The sequence below is a fragment of the Lissotriton helveticus genome, chromosome 3_1 (genome assembly GCF_964261635.1).
Source record: "Lissotriton helveticus chromosome 3_1, aLisHel1.1, whole genome shotgun sequence".
NCBI classification, from domain to species: domain Eukaryota; kingdom Metazoa; phylum Chordata; class Amphibia; order Caudata; family Salamandridae; genus Lissotriton; species Lissotriton helveticus.
The window spans coordinates 190712037-190729184 of record NC_136061.1 but is presented as its reverse complement, the minus strand read 5'-3'; the positions used below and the strand labels follow the sequence as shown (position 1 = coordinate 190729184).

Here is a 17148-nt window from a genome sequence, read left to right as displayed (position 1 = left end):
ACATTACACAGGGGTGTGGAATTTAATAAAATATCTACTTGTCAATGGGGCAGGCTGCTTAATAAATCTACTTGTCCTGTAACAAAATCCACTTGGCCCCTCTGTGCCATGTAATGCGGCAACAAATTACGCAGCAATCTCATTAGAGTTCTGATAGGGCCTCTCTGATTATGCCAGGGTTCATACCATAGTAGTGTTTGAATACTAGAAATTCCCTTATGCTGCTATGTTTCTGCAGGTCTACATACTGGGGCTGAAGGTAGTGGTAAGTGCAAACCTACTAATGTGCATGTTTTAAGGGTTTTCAACAATTCTTCTCTAATCATTTCCCATACTGAGAACAGTTGGAAATTTACTACTGACAGTGGCAGACTTAAAACGTCTTCCAGCATTGGGAAAAAAGTGGTTGGAGGAAAAGTGAACTTGAAAACATTCAGATTTTCAAATCAGCAAATCTACACCTGCATATTTGCTAAAGCTAAAATGCAGTTCACAAATATTTTCTCGGAGTACTATTTCTTGGCATACTTCTGTAAATTCTTGTGAATTAATGGAAACTGTACATATGCACTTAATGCAAGGATATATACCATGGATGCACTTTTGAGACTTTCTTTAATAATTGGGCATCTAATTAGGCCTGGCATTAACCATGACCTTTTGTTTTGTTTTTTATTCTGTCTCTCTGTCTGTCTATCAGCTGGCGCCCCTGTAAGTGACAGTATTCTGCTCTTTTAGAAGGAGCATATTGGCACACGAAGTAGTTTAAATTCAGTGCCCAGAACCGCTGTGGCGATGTGTGCGGAGACCAACATTTTTTGTTTTGTTTTGCTTTTGCCAATGCTTGTTAGAATGGTGAGGACCCTGCAGCTCCCACACTGTTAAGGTTTTACAAAAAACATGCCTAAACAAGTCAAGCCTTGACAAAACCACAAGGCTGACCACCAATTTCAGACCCACTGGCTTTGACAATGCTTGTTTATTTTTGTTTTCCATATTCGTATTTAAACTGGTTACACTGATTTTCCATTCTGAATACATCAACATGTTACTAAATGATGCTGCAAAGATACTGTACCTAAAATCTTAGAGTCGTTTAGCTAAATATTTTCTTTTCTTACATGCATTTCTTTTGTGAACGTTTTATTTTGAAAGCAAAGAATCATCACTCTTGCTTTCAAGCTTCTGCAAATATTTGCATATAATCAGAGAGCATCTGGGTACATTATACAGAGCCTTATATAAATAAACTTTGAAAATGTGTGTAGACTTTTATACTGGAACCACCGTCAGTAGTGCAGGCTGAGCTTAAAACATTTACTTTTAGTGCTCACCCTAATAATAAATGCTTTGCGTTAATGAACCATATATACGAGATTGAACAGCATTAACACGCATATTACATATAACACACATTTTACCTTAATTGTAGAGAATGCCCTTCCCTGATCCACAATGTGGTACTGTAAACTGGCAGCCAAAGCGTTTGTGCTGCAGGGGGTTGGGCCTACTTGTCCCAAGGACAAAATGCACATTAAAACTTGTTGCCCTTGACCCCAAACAATATGTCCCGGGCATCGAGGTATAGGAATTCCACATCCCTGCATTACATATAAATGGCAAAAACAACCAATAACACTTGTTTCTAAATACAAATCTTTAAATATTCATAAATAGCTACATATTATAAATATCTACTATGCTATAATCAAACAACTTACAACTCCGTAATATGTTTTGTCACACAAAAGAAGAATCCGATGCTAGAAAACGGAACCTCGATCACAGAATGGACACGCCTCTGAGAGCATATATAGCGCAAATATGACAATATACATACTCACACTATATGATCCCAGGGGGGAAACAGAATAAGAACCACAAGCTGCTCACGTTACATATAAATCTTTACTATTCGCGTCGACGGGTCACGAACACCTCTGAGGTCCGCTATACTTTGATTATTACAATGTACATAGTCACAGTATATGACCTCAAAGGAGCCAGAAAAGGAACAGTGTTTCCTCTATTCTGGGTGTTTCTGAATACAAGCTGCTGACGTTACATATAAATGAAAAAAAAAAACAATAACACTTTTTTCTAAATACAAATCTTTAAATATTCGTAAATAGCTAAGTATTATAAATATCTACCATGCAATAATCAAACAACTTACAACTCCGTAATATGTTTTGTTGTCGCAAAAGAAGAATCCAAAGCTAGAAAACGGAACCTCGATCACAGAATGGACAGCGTAAATAACTCACTAAAACAAAACTAATCGAGCAACGGGTGTGGTTTATATACTTTTAGGTTATTGAGTAGTCTAGGGAAGTAACATGTGGCTCCACCTATTTAGATGTCACATTTTACAGTTGACACGTGCTCACGTTTTAACAGTTTAACTTGTGCAAGTGTTGGGAAAAGTTGCAAAATGTGAAGTGGTAAAGGTTTCGATTTTGATTCTCACACGTATAAGCAGCATAATATGTACATATGTTGGAGAGCTTCAAAACTGTTACCCGGCAAACAGTGTTATTTCCTTTCTCGTGCCTAAAACATTTTTTAAATTGCCATAATTCTAAATAGAAGACATATAAAAAATATCGTTCAGAATAGAAGAAAAAAAAATACATGCTATTATTTCTTATCACTATGGTTTTAAATTTAAAAAATGCTAGCATTTGTAAAGCATACAGCTACATCCAGAGAGCTGTCCCAGCGCTCGGGGGCTTCAGGAAGATTAAGCAAGGTATTGCTCACAGTGACATAGTGGTGGGCTAACATGCCGCCGGAGCCGGGAATCAAACTGTAAATGCTGTTGTTCGAAGTCAGGTATCATAGCTGCTGCGTCACACTTTTTCCACACTTATATGTTAATTAGTGATAATTAAGTTTTAATCATCGTTAAAATATATCCATATAACAGACTACTGTTACAGTTCGTTTTTCACTACAAAAAGTATGCACGTATTTTTAAAATTTACTTAAAAACAATATAGGTTTCAGGGACATTGTAGTTAGAAATTAGCATTTATAAAACCTTCGAAATTCACTGAAAAAACCATAGGTATTGTGAACGTTAGATTTAGAAATTAGCATCTAAAAAACCTTTGAAATTCACTAAAATAAATAGGTTTCAGAGACATTATAGTTAATTGGACATTTCACTGATATAAAACCAGAGACATTAGCCCGTTATAGTTAGTGGAGCTAATTGTAACTTGCGCCCCGCAATGCATTGCTGATGACGTCACATATTACATCACTCAGGACATGCTCAGTGACATCACTCATAACATGACAGATTACATCTCAAATGACATCACTTATGACATCATTCACGTGATCATCTGATTCAGTTCTTCAAAACCAAATAACACCTTTCAGACACACCACGTATATGAAAACCATGCTCATACCAATAGCAGTTACTACATTTATTTTATATTCTTATATAGCGCCTGAATAGACCCCCGAAGGGGTATCTCCGCGCTTTGCCAGTAAGAATATGACTCCAGATAGTCGTGTTCAGAGGGGGGTAGTACATATTACAAAGGAAGCGTTAATTACTAGTGAATAAGTGTGTTTTTAAGGTCTTCCGAAAGGCCAGATGGCTAGTGAGTGATCTCAACTCAAGAGGTAGAGAGTTCCAGAGCACTGGTCCTACATGGGCCAGCGCGCGGCCTCCTTGTCTGGATTTCTTTATTCTGGGTACCTGCAATAGCTGCAAATTGCTGGATCGCAGGGAACGCCCAGGAGCATATGGCTGAAAGATTTTAGCCAGATATTTTGGGCCTTCGCCTATCACACTTTTATGAATGGTACATAGAGTCTTAAACTGTACTTGCTTCCTCACTGGTAACCAGTGGAGTCTAGTCAGCAGGGGGCGAGAAGGAGTCCTAGGGGGAACATTCAGGACAGTCCTTGCGGCCGTATTTTGGATTACTTGTAACTTATTAAGTTGACCTTCATTAGCTCCTAAAAGAAGACCGTTACAGTAATCCATTCTGCTGATGACTAGCGCCTGCACAAGTGTTTTCCTGTGGCAATCTGGCAGATAGGGAAACACTCTTCTTAGCATCCCAATTGCCCGAAAGCAGGTACCAGCCACTTGGTTTACGTGGTCTTTAAATGTGAGTGTCTGATCTAATAACACTCCCAAGTTTTTTACCGTGCTCTTGGGGCTGGGAACAGGTCCTAATTGTAAAGGCCACCATTCAGGTGACCAGTGTGTTGCCGCTTGTCCAAACAGCATGACCTCTGTTTTCCCTACGTTACACTGAAGACAGTTTGATGACATCCACTCTGATATTGCTCTCATTCCATCTGCAAATGATCTTTTTATTGCAGGTGTCAGACTTTTAAAAGGAAAGAGGAGTTGGGTGTCGTCAGCATACGACACCGGGGTAAACCCAAATGATCTTGCTAAGTTGGCCAAGGGGGCCACATACACGTTAAATAGTGTCGGGCTTAAACATGAGCCCTGTGGCACTCCCTTGTCGAGCTCCCTGTAGGTGGATTTGTGGGAGCCCAGCCTAACTTCTTGGGAGCGGCCAGATAGAAAGCTCTTCATCCATGACAGAGCCACTCCCTCCAAGCCTACGTCCCTTAAACGATCGAGAAGCACCGTGTGAGACACCGTATCAAAAGCAGCGGAGAGATCCAACAGCACCAGAATCATAGAACTGCCCTCATCCAGTGCCATTTTGATGTTATTGGTCACTGTTTGAAGGGCTGATTCGGTGCTGTGGTTTGGCCTGAACCCAGATTGCGAGTAGTCCAGGCCCTCCGTTGCTTCTAGATGTCCTGATAGATAGGTGTTCACGTGCCTCTCTGCTATCTTGCCGATGTAAGGCAAGAGTGAAATAGGACGCAGGTTTGAGAGGTCTGTCCATGGAGATGCCGCTTTTTTCCTTATTGGGTTTACCACCGCTCTTTTCCAGTCTGCCGGGACCTGCCCTTTCGCAAGAGAGATGTTAATGACGCTCTGTATAGAGGGTCCCAAGAGAGAAATCAGAGGGGCAACCATCTTGGCAGGGAGGAGGTCATTTAGGTCACATAGCTGTTTACTTATCATCTGATGCAGCTCTTCACATCCAAAAAATACCTTTCATACACTCACTCAAAGGTTCATACCACTAAAATGGAAACCATGGTCATTCCAATAGCAGTTACTACATAGCTGTTTACTGATTTATAGGTCTACATACACATCCACCCACAAATTCATACAGTGTGTTATACACAAAGTCATTCATCAATACAGCCACTAATATATCCACTCATACACCGATATAAATACCTACACACTGCTACTTACCCTAACAGTTAATCTAAAACATAGTGAGTAACCCAAAGAATTCTTTCCATTGCCATTTACTTCTTTTATGAAATGAAATGAAAAGACCATTTATATAGCGCAGTAGCTACCCTCCGGTGTCCTAGCGCTGCAGACATCCCGCTTATTCCGCGACAGTTAAGAGCTATTCGGGTTTATTAAAAAGCCAGGTTTTTAGGAGTTTACGAAAGACGAGCAACTTAGGCTCTGATCTGAGTTGGAGAGGGAGGGAGTTCCAAAGCGTGGCCGAGTTGTGGGAGAATGAACAGCCTCCACACCTGGCTCTCTTGAACCTAGGCATTGCGGCCAGGAAGGAAGAGCCCAATCTGAGCTGTCTGGTTGGGTGATAGGCGATTATCAGAGGTTGGTTAATGGCGGCACCTGTCCCTCAGAAGGATCGGTGTGCAATGCACATTGCTTTAAATTGAATTCTTTCCCTGATTGGGAGCCAATGGAGATCCTTGAGTCTGGGTTTGACAGGGAGGCGACGGGGGATTTGGAGGAGGGTTCTGGCTGCACAGTTTTGGATAATTTGCAGTTTGTTTAAGGTGGTCTGAGGCGCCCCTAGATACAGGGCGTTTCCAAAGTCTAGACGGGACAAGATTAAACCCTGGACCATTGTCTGTCTTGCGTGAAAAGGTAGCAGGGGAAGGACTTTGCGCAAAAGTCTTAGCAAGCCGAAGCAGGTGGCCGAAAGTTTGGCCGCCTGACAGTTGAACTTAAGGGACTTATCAAGCCAATGCCCAGGCTTTTGATTTTGTCTTTAGGTGCGGGGGCCAATCCTAGGCATGGGGGCCAGAATGGATCAATGGTGTTGTTTATGGAACTGCCCAGGAGCATGAGCTCTGTTTTGTCCCCATTCAATTTGAGGCAGGAAGATGTCATCCACTCGTGTACTGCTTCCAAGCAGTTCTTGAGGCCGTTGGGTGCGTTTTGTGGGGGGTTAAGAGCCACCACTAGTTGAGTATCGTCCGCATAGGTGATGATTTTTACTCCGAAGGGGCGGACGATCTCAGCTAGGGGGCTCATGTATATGTTAAATACTGTAGGGCTCAGGGAGGAGCAGCCCTACGGTACGCCGCAGCCAAGGAGCTTGCTGGGAGAGGTGTTGTCGCCCTCAAAGACATGGAAGGAGTGATTGGACAGGAAGGATTTAAATCAGGTGATTGCCGTACCCGAGATTCCCTTGCTGCTGAGTCGATGCAGTAAGATGTTGTGGCTCACAGTGTCGAAGGCGGCACTTTGATCAAGGAGGATTTTAAACAGTTATACACACAGCACATCACTTATTCATACATATATGTACTGTGTTTAACAATTAATGACATAACCACATACTAATCCATGGACCCACTGTCACAATCACTTGCTGTCACATATACTCACTTATGTACTCTAATTCTATAAAATACGGCCTTTTACATTTGTAATTACTTACACATATCAGTAACACATTGTTGCATTTACCAAAAAAGCCATACATACGTTCAGTCCTTAACTCATACACTCATGAATGCGTACATGCACAGATTTATTCATTCACACATCCATGCAAACAGTAACACACCCACCCATGCATACAGACACGTTAGCACATAAACAGGTTCCAATGCAACAAATCGCTCTTGAACATACATTAGCATATAAACATAAAACATTCTTTAACTTTTTAGAAACACACAGTCTGAGGATACTGTCACAGTGATGTCATTTGAGATGTTATCAGTGATGTCATCAGTGATGTCACTGAGCATGTCATCAGTGATGTAATATGTTACGTCAACAGAAGTGCAAAAAACAATACTAGTGACAAATAGCAAAATAGTAGTTCCATATTTAAAACACCTTTGAAATTCACCCAAAAAACAGGCACGTTATAGTTAGAAATAAGCATTTAAAAAACCTTGGAAATTTACTGAAAAAAACATATGTTTGAGGTTCGTTATAGTTAGAAATAAGCATTTAAAAAACCTTCGAAATTCACTGAAAAAAACATAGGTTTCAGGGACATTATAGTTAGTTGGACATTTCTCTAGTACAAAACCATAGAAATTCCCCTGTTATAGTTAGTTCAGCTAACTATAACTTGTGCATCCGCAATGCACTGCTGATGACGTCACATAATACATCCATCATGGCATGGTCAGACACATCGCTAATGACATCACTGATGACATCTCAAATGACATCACTGATGACATCATCCACGTGAAAATCTGATGCACCTCCTCACACTCTAATATAACCTTTAATACACCCACTGTAAAAAACAGACTATCATTTCTGAAACCACACCAATACCAGTTACTGCATACGCACTCACTGATTCCTAGGTCTACACACATATCCACTCATTCACCCATACAATCACTCCTACATACAGTCACTCATCAATACAACACTATCATATGCATTCACACACGTAGTCAGTCATGCAAAGAATCAATCACACTCCCATTTACTCACCTATACAGTTACACACACACATCACTTATTCAATCAGAAACAAACACATACTTACTCTCTTATACAACCACTGACACAAGTACACACTCATCCATACAGCCACTCTCACAATAATTGACTTTCATGTATAGTCATTTATATACTTCAACTCTCACATGCACTGCCTTTTACATATGTAGTTACTTAGACATGTACCATTGAGACATCCATCAACAAACCCATACACACACTCACCCATCCATACAGCTGTTTCCACATGCACACTTGAACCCATACACACAGTGAATCAACCACTCAAACATCTATGCACAGAGTTGCACACCTCCTACCCACCCACATACACACTCAGGCACCCATACAAATACTCAGGCAACCAATCAAAAACCCATATAGTCACTCATGTAGCTACTCACCAACCCATGCAGCCGTTTATACAACAACAGACAAACTGATACAGACATTTACACAGTTTAGTCACTAACCCATGCATTCAGTAAGACACATGTAATCACTCAATTAAACAGTTAGTCACGCACCTACTAAATCCTCCATCCAGACACTTCTACACCCACTCATTCTTCAATACACCTTGGCATATACATATAATAATTATTTAAATTTTAAAGAAAAACACAGTCTCTGGTTGATATCCTCAGTGATGTCATTTGAGATGTCATCAGTGATGTCACTGACCATGTCATGATTGATGTAATATGCGACCTCATCAGCAGTGCATTGCGGGTGGGCGAGTTATAGTTAGCTGAACTAACTAGATCGTTACGCATGGAATAGGCTTTACGAAAAGTGACTGTCAGGTGGTGAGGCAGCACTTTCTTAAGAGTCAGGTTTGTCATGACTATTGGCCATTCTTTTTTAATTATCGCAGTAATGACCTTGGCTTGTCTGCTATATGTCGTCACCAATCTAAGCTCATTCCCGTCAGCATTGGTTTTCTTATTTTTGTCAATGGTGCTGGTATTGTCTCTCTCAGGATCTAGTAAAGCTGCCCCATCGTTCATATTGGCTTTTCTTCTGGCTATATCCAACTTCTATGGGGCATGTCCTCTAGCCTTTAACCACTTTTGTTTACCTCTTCCTGATGGTTATCACGGGTTGCTTCAGTACTGCATGCTCTATGAGTGCGCAAAAATACGTCATATGGAATACTGGCTATTGTATGGTGGGGATGGAAACTTTTAGCATTCAGTACCAAGTTTCCTGATGTAGATTTTCTATAGAGGCTTATTATATATATATATATATATATATATATATATATATATATATATCAAAACACACAGGTCCGGTATCTGGCCAGTACCTGCTCACGAGTGGGTCGTTGATGGGGCCCCGGTGGCCCAATTCTCAATCCAAAAGTTCTCCCAGTAGAAGAAAACGTGCAACGACACACAAGGGGTTGCTGTGCTTCAAAAGTATTTATTCGGCAGCAAAAACAAACAACGCGTTTCACCTTACGGCTTGCTCACGTTTGCAAGCCGTAAGGTGAAACGCGTTGTTTGTTTTTGCTGCCGAATAAATACTTTTGAAGCACAGCAACCCCTTGTGTGTCGTTGCACGTTTTCTTCTACTGGGAGAACTTTTGGATTTATATATATATATATATATATATATATATATATATATATATATATATATATATTCAATTCAATTCAATAGAGACTTTATTTCGGTTTTGATTCAAACCATAAAAGTACATGTGCAACAATGCAATTTAAATATACAGTAGTATATGGGTATACGATAAAGTGCAAAACATACAAGGATCACTGATTTTCATACAAGAATAAAATTCAGAAGAGGAATAAATGAACACAACAGATCTTCACTGATCCATACAATTTCTAATCCTTATACATAACTTTAAAAATTCGGTCACTTGAAGAGTACTGTCCTTATGTAAAAGTTGTAAGTACATAAGGGCTGGCCTGATTTGTTTAAAATTAAGTTTTTTTAAAAGAACAATCAGATAGCGTTTGCGTGGATAATCATAAAACCTACATAAAAATATAAAATGCTGCATATCCTGTGGAGACTTTCCGTCGCAGCCACAGGGTGCAGCAGATTTATTAAAAATGTCACTTTTTGATCTAATCAGCAAATGGTGATAGAGGTTTAGCCTAAACCTTGTTAGCAAAAACTTCTCACGCGAGGTCAATGAACCAGTCAAATATGGCTCCATTGAATCACATGTATTAAGTATGACATATTTTCTAACAGTTGGTTTGAAAAGCTCCACACCTTCCCTTTGCATACTTCTGTCCATAAGGAATGTCCTTTTAATTACCTCCACATCCCTTTTTTCAATCCTACTTGGATGTTCAAAAAGATCCGAGCGACCAAGCCTGGAAAAACTGGATTTCAAATAATTTAGCCATGGGGTGCCCATTGCATTGTCCTGGGACAAAAAGTCTTTCATGATCAAATGAGTCAATGGAATATCCTCATTTAACCACACATTAAGCCAGCAAATCAGCGGGCGTAAAGAGAAAATGTTGCTTAAATAATGTGCCCCCAGGTCTCCATGTACAGCAAAATTAGAGATACCAGCTGGGACACACAAAAGGCGCTTCATAAAAGAGTTTTCAGCAGTCTGTAACTGCTCCCCCACAGCATAACCCCACAGTTCACTACCATATACAGCAGTTGCCACTGTTTTCGCATTATAAAGTTTCATCATGGCACTGGTAGGTTTTCTCCCAAGCTTTGCTGCGAAATTAAAAATGGAGGCGTTCACCCTGACCAATTCGCCTTTCTTCTTAGCAAGATATGGACCCCAACTAAGTTTGTTATCGAAAATAACCCCAAAATACGAAAATGATTTCGATACAGGGATCACTACATCATCTAGCTTAAACAGGAAGTTTCTGCTAGGCTGTTGGCCGACTTGCATTATATAAGATTTTGAATTATTTACCAATAAATCTCTGTCTGACATAAACAGTTTAAAAGCATTGAGTAGAGCTTGGAGTCCCCTCTCAGTTCTAGAAATTAAAACCGCATCATCTGCATATAAAAGAACTGGAATACCCCGCCTTCCAACTATTGGGCAGTCGGCTTGGATATTCTGCAGGTCGCTATCAAGATCGTTAATATAAAAATTAAAAAGAAAGGGGGCTAAAATGCAGCCCTGGCGCACATTCTTTGTGATGTCAAAATTGCAAATTACCCCCAGATCCTTAGAATACCTTACATTAGCACTGGTATTACTATGTAGGTCAACAAGAAAATTGACAATCCCATTATCAACACCCTTTGCCCTAGTGGTTTGCCACAGCTTTCTTCTGTTTACACAGTCAAAAGCAGATGACAAATCCATGAAGGCAAGGTGGATTGTCCCCCTCCTTGCTATAGTATACTTGCTTAAAATTAAGGAGAGACTGAGGCACTGTGTGATAGTTGAACGTCCACTGCAGAACCCATACTGCGCGATGGACATGATGTTGTTTTCCTGCGCCCAGTCCGACAGTCTCTGCAGTAGTATTCTGCCTACTATTTTAACCATAGAATCAATTAATGAAATTGGCCTATAACAGAGTGGGCTTCCCCTGTCCCCCTTCTTAAAGACCGGAACAATAGTGGACACCCCCCATGATTGTGGACAGCCGGCTATTACAGCAGCATTAAAGACCGCCTCCAATATGGGTGACCAAAAACTGGGGTCCGATCTAAACAGGTCAGGGGGGATCCCATCAGGGCCTGGCGCTTTCCCTGCTGTCAATCCTGCTATGCCCTTCATAATCTCACCTCTTTCAAACCTGATAGTACTATCGCTATCGCAAGGAGGAGAATTACAATTTTCCGTTGACGTACAACCGTATAGTGTTTTAAAATGATTTACCCACTCATCCTTCGTTATGCAACATTCCAGACCATCACCCGAATCCTGCACCAGGAAGGGTTTTTTTTACCACTGCCCAAAATCTGGAACTGCACTTTAAGATGTCAGGGTCAAGAATCTCATTCCACGCCTCCTCTCTTAGAAAGTCCTTTCGTGTGGCAATAACTGATTTATATTCTTTCCTGCACGCTTGAACGGTCATTTTTACTTTGGGTTTAGCTACCAGAGCCACCCTTAAATTGCGTGCAGCTTTCGAACAATCCTGGTTACACCATCTTGGTCCCATGACTTCTGTATTTTTTGCAGGGGCCAACATCAGCTGAGATACTTTATCCGACAGATTTTGGAAAGCATCCAGGACCCTATTTGGTTCGGTCTCAGCTGAAATCCAGCTCGAAATTTCGTCTGTACAAGTATCTATTATTTTTCTGTACAGGACATCAGTATCAATCATAGACCATCTAATGCGGTGTCTACCATCCGTTGTGCTAAGCCTACCTACAGCAGAGTTCCGCTTTTCCTTGACTACCCAGGGGCCCTTCAGCTGAAAAATGAGTGGGTTGTGGTCACTAAATACACTATTTTCAATAGAAAAGGAATCCACAAAGGACTGCATTGGCAATGTGAGTAGCACATAGTCAATGAAAGTTCCCCGTCCGTGCCCTTTAAAAATTGGGGTAAGAAAACACTTAGTAGGGTCCCTCAATTCCATAGCTATTGTCAGATCTAAACCATTCAGTAGATCATTGAGTAATTCCCCTTCAACTGTGTGTTCCATATGTAGACCCTGGGAACGTACACAATGCACATCCGAGATACTTTTCAGCAAGAGATCACCACATGGGTGGACATTAAAGTCACCCATAATCAAGAGGTTATGGAGACATTCTTTCATATGGGCGCGAACACAATTATTTAGTACCTGAATTTGACTAAGAACAGAGCATACATTTATACTGTTATAAAAAGTAACCAGGCCAGCCGAACAGTTATCTCCAGTTAATATCAACCCGATGATACCTGGGTTATCAGTTAAAACTCTACGTATATTACATGGTAAAGCAACAGAAATGAATATGACTAAACCCCCCTTAAATATATCACAACAAAGTTCTTTCTAAGAAAGAAGGTGAGTCACACAACTGGGGGTGAATTTGAAAAGCTTTTATTCCGCTTGCATTCTTTCAGCCTTCATTTTTCCCAATGCATTTCGGTCTGTTGGCAGACCTTTCTCAAGGGGGCTGGTTGCATCGGCTGGGTGGAGAGGCGTGCAGCATCTGTGACTCATTGCGTGCTTTTTAAATCCCACGGTGGGCGTCACAAGGTGACTGGAAGGGGTGGAGGCCCCCTGGTGGGCGCCGCAATCGGTGGTAACAATGAGGTGTGATGGTCTATGTAGTTCGCCCCTCCTTCCTCCCCGTAGGGGAGCGATATTGAAACCAAGTTCCTTCTCGCAAAACACCCTCACCTCAATGACCTGTTTTCGAGGTATAAATGGCCAATCCAAGGTCCGGTCCCTGGCGGCTTCCTCTGCCCTGGATTTGCTTTCGCAGGCGAAAGTTGTGGTCCCGTGGTGGGTAGGTGTGGGAAGCTCCTTTCTTTGGCGGTGCGTCCTCTGCGGCAGGACCGGCCGCTTTATATCACAACAAAGTTCTTTCTAAGAAAGAAGGTGAGTCGCACAACTGGGGGTGAATTCGAAAAGCTTTTATTCCGTTTGCATTCTTTCAGCCTTCATTTTTCCCAATGCATTTCGGTCTGTGTTTGCAGACCTTTCTCATGGGGGCTGGTTGCATCAACTGGGTGGAGAGGCGTGCAGCATCTGTGACTCATTGCGTGCCTTTTAAATCCCACGGTGGGCATCACAAGGTGACTGGAAGGGGTGGAGGCCCCCTGGTGGGCGCCGCAACCGTTGGTAACAATGAGGTGTGATGGTCTATGTAGTTCGCCCCTCCTTCCTCCCCGTAGGGGAGGAAGGAGGTTTATCACGGGTTGCTTCAGTACTGCATGCTCTATGAGTGCGCAAAAATTCGCCATATGGAATACTGGCTATTGTATGGTGGGGATGGAAACTTTTAGCATTCAGTACCAAGTTTCCTGATGTAGATTTTCTATAGAGGATATGAGGATATATATATTTCCTCAAGATCCTTTTGCTGGCGAGATATATATATATATATCTCGCCAGCAAAAGGATCTTGAGGAAAAGAATCCAGGTGAGCCCACTCGGTCGGTCAAAGCAGTTTATTTTTCTCATGACAGACAAGGACGACACGTTTCGACCACATCCGTGGTCTTGGTCACATGACCATCGCCTACATTCGGTTCATTTTAAAGGTACGTGCAGATGATTGTTTCATGAACATAAAAGAAATGTTTAAAGCACATATAAAAAATGATGTGAAAAAGTGCACAGTAAGAACAGACGCAGCTGTTTGAATGTTGATACATTTGTAGCATTTCAACTGTTTTGAAAAGTCTCAAAGTTGTAACATGTATGGTAAATCCATTCAATATTGTTACAATATAACACAATGGGACTGCTCATTTTTGGCATAGTGAAGGGACTAGTGCCCTATTTTCAAGTTGTGGTGACTAGAGGAATATCTAGTGGCTATGTTTTACCTCCAACAATTCGCTGCAATACAGGTGTAGTACCCAGGTGAGTACGTGAAGTGACTAGGAGCTGGATGGAAGGTCTGCCATACTCCGGTGCTCTTACATGATTGCCAAAGTGCTGTTTCAGGGTGATTCACAGCTCTAGTTCTGCAAATGTGACAAAGTTGTAATGATTAACATCATCATATCACATACTGAACAGTATTCATGTTTTAGCTGTTACATTAAAAAAAACATAAAGTTAAAGAGACTTTACATACGTTGTAATCATTTGAGCTATGGGTCTGTCTATCTAATATAATAACACATGTATGAAAAAAGAAATGGGTGCAACTAAACAAAATGAACCAAAGGGAGGCGAGGGTAGGGCGTGAGTATACAGCTAAGGCTATGATCTAAACTAGCAGTGTACATCCTACAAATGGGAATACAATTCCTCGTTCTGGTTGAGGCCATCTGGGTACTTGGTCCTTGCTAAGAGGATCAGACGTGACTCTAGTTTGCGGAGGGGCGCAATGCGATTACCTCCTCTTGGGTTGGGTGACCCGGTGGCAGTGGGTCCATGCCTGTAGCTGGAGAGCGGATGCTATTACCTACAACTAGCTTTTGGATAGTTTTACATTGCGCTTTGCTGATCTGATAGCAGAGGCGCGTTTTAACCTTTGGGAATATTTTTTTCTTCACTAACTTTACTGTACCTCAAAGTTGACAGGACACTAACCTGCATTCCTTTTCAGAGAGCCCCGGTGGCCGGCTGGGTGCTGATCGTCTCGGCGGGCTCACAGCGGTCGTGGGCGCCATCTTGGGTTGGGTTGGTCAGGCGAGTGACATCATCGCCACACCCCCCGAGATCCTTCCCTACTTAGGAGTGTCCCTCCCCGTTTTTCTGTGATAGCAGGCGGGTGACCCGGTGGCAGTGGGTCCATGCCTGTAGCTGGAGAGCGGATGCTATTACCTTCAACTAGCTTTTGGATAGTTTTACATTGCGCTTTGCTGATCTGATAGCAGAGGCGCGTTTTAACCTTTGGGAATATTTTTTTCTTCACTAACTTTACTGTACCTCAAAGTTGACAGGACACTAACCTGCATTCCTTTTCAGAGAGCCCCGGCGGCCGGTTGGGTGCTGATCGTCTCGGCGGGCTCACAGCTGTCGTGGGCGCCATCTTGGGTTGGGTTGGTCAGGCGAGTGACATCATCGCCACACCCCCCGAGATCCTTCCCTACTTAGGAGTGTCCCTCCCCGTTTGCCTGTGATAGCAGGCGGGTGACCCGGTGGCAGTAGGTCCATGCCTGTAGCTGGAGAGCGGATGCTATTACCTTCAACTAGCTTTTGGATAGTTTTACATTGCGCTTTGCTGATCTGATAGCAGAGGCGCGTTTTAACCTTTGGGAATATTTTTTTCTTCACTAACTTTACTGTACCTCAAAGTTGACAGGACACTAACCTGCATTCCTTTTCAGAGAGCCCCGGCGGCCGGCTGGGTGCTGATCGTCTCGGCGGGCTCACAGTGGTCGTGGGCGCCATCTTGGGTTGGGTTGGTCAGGCGAGTGACATCATCGCCACACCCCCCGAGATCCTTCCCTACTTAGGAGTGTCCCTCCCCGTTTTCCTGTGATAGCAGGCGGGTGACCCGGTGGCAGTGGGTCCATGCCTGTAGCTGGAGAGCGGATGCTATTACCTTCAACTAGCTTTTGGATAGTTTTACATTGCGCTTTGCTGATCTGATAGCAGAGGCGCGTTTTAACCTTTGGGAATATTTTTTTCTTCACTAACTTTACTGTACCTCAAAGTTGACAGGACACTAACCTGCATTCCTTTTCAGAGAGCCCCGGCGGCCGGCTGGGTGCTGATCGTCTCGGCGGGCTCACAGCGGTCGTGGGCGCCATCTTGGATTGGGTTGGTCAGGCGAGTGACATCATCGCCACACCCCCCGAGATCCTTCCCTACTTAAACGGACAACATGTGTCAGCGCAGCGGACGAGCGCAGCGGGCGCGACGTAGGCGCGCTGGAGTTGCGCCAGAGTTTAGCCCGTCTGCGCCCGTCCGCGACAGTACGCGGCCAGGGGCTATACCCCCGGCTACTAAGACTATTGCCCCCTTCATAACTTATTCTAAGGATACACTTATGGCTCTTAATTATTCCCAATGTCCGTGCGCCATTCCCATGGATGCTCACCTATCCCCCAGTTCTTGCTCTGGATGCTCTTTTAGTCTCTCAGCATGTCCCTCTTTGCTGGATATTTCGTCTTTTACTTTCACACGAAAAATTATCCAGATTCCACATTTTAACACGATGAGCTTTATCACCACAAACTGCTGATCCCTTCCCAAACACTCTAGAAATGTTTTTGATCGCTTGGTTTCATCTCAGCCAGACGCTCTGTTTTTGAGGGAGACGTGGCTGAGTGACCATTCGGGCCCTGACATTGCCGCAGCTCTTCCAGACAATTACACTTATGTTGCCAGGAATAGAGTAAATAGGGAGGGTGGTGGGATTGCGATTATTTTTAAAGAATGCTATTCTTGTAATTGGGAGGATCTGAACATTCCTAACTGTGAAGCTGGGTCGTTTAAGATATCCCTTTCTGCCAATTTCACGCTGTCTGGTGCTCTCATTTATCGTCCCCCGAGCTCTGCTGGCTTATGGGCATCATTACTTGCTGAGCATATCGCTCCTTTACTTCTCAATTCTGCGAACTTTATACTTGTCGGAGATCTTAACATTCATTTGAACGACACTACTTGTCCCAGCAGTACTGCCCTGCTAGCTGATTTAGCCGCCCTGAACGTTAGCCTGCATAACTCCGGCCCTACTCACAAAGCAGGCAATTTACTTGATCCTGTTCTATCCAATCTGGTGGCTAT

General features: G+C 42.7%; 2 protein-coding genes across 3 annotated transcripts in view; one reads left to right on the top strand and one right to left on the bottom strand.

The window, feature by feature from the left end:
• Window positions 1-17148, top strand: part of FKBP6 (FKBP prolyl isomerase family member 6 (inactive)) — an 875880-nt gene that overhangs the window by 227700 nt on the left and 631032 nt on the right. The window lies entirely within an intron of this gene.
• The window catches only part of TRIM50 (tripartite motif containing 50), a 271952-nt gene that overhangs the window by 200558 nt on the left and 54246 nt on the right, over window positions 1-17148 (bottom strand). The window contains exon 2 of one of the 2 annotated variants that reach the window (XM_078679583.1): window positions 14289-14429. The exons of the other annotated variant lie outside the window; for it this stretch is intronic. The gene's annotated coding sequence lies outside the window, so the exon portion shown is untranslated. The remainder of the gene's footprint in view (window positions 1-14288; window positions 14430-17148) is intronic. 2 annotated transcript variants of the gene reach the window in all.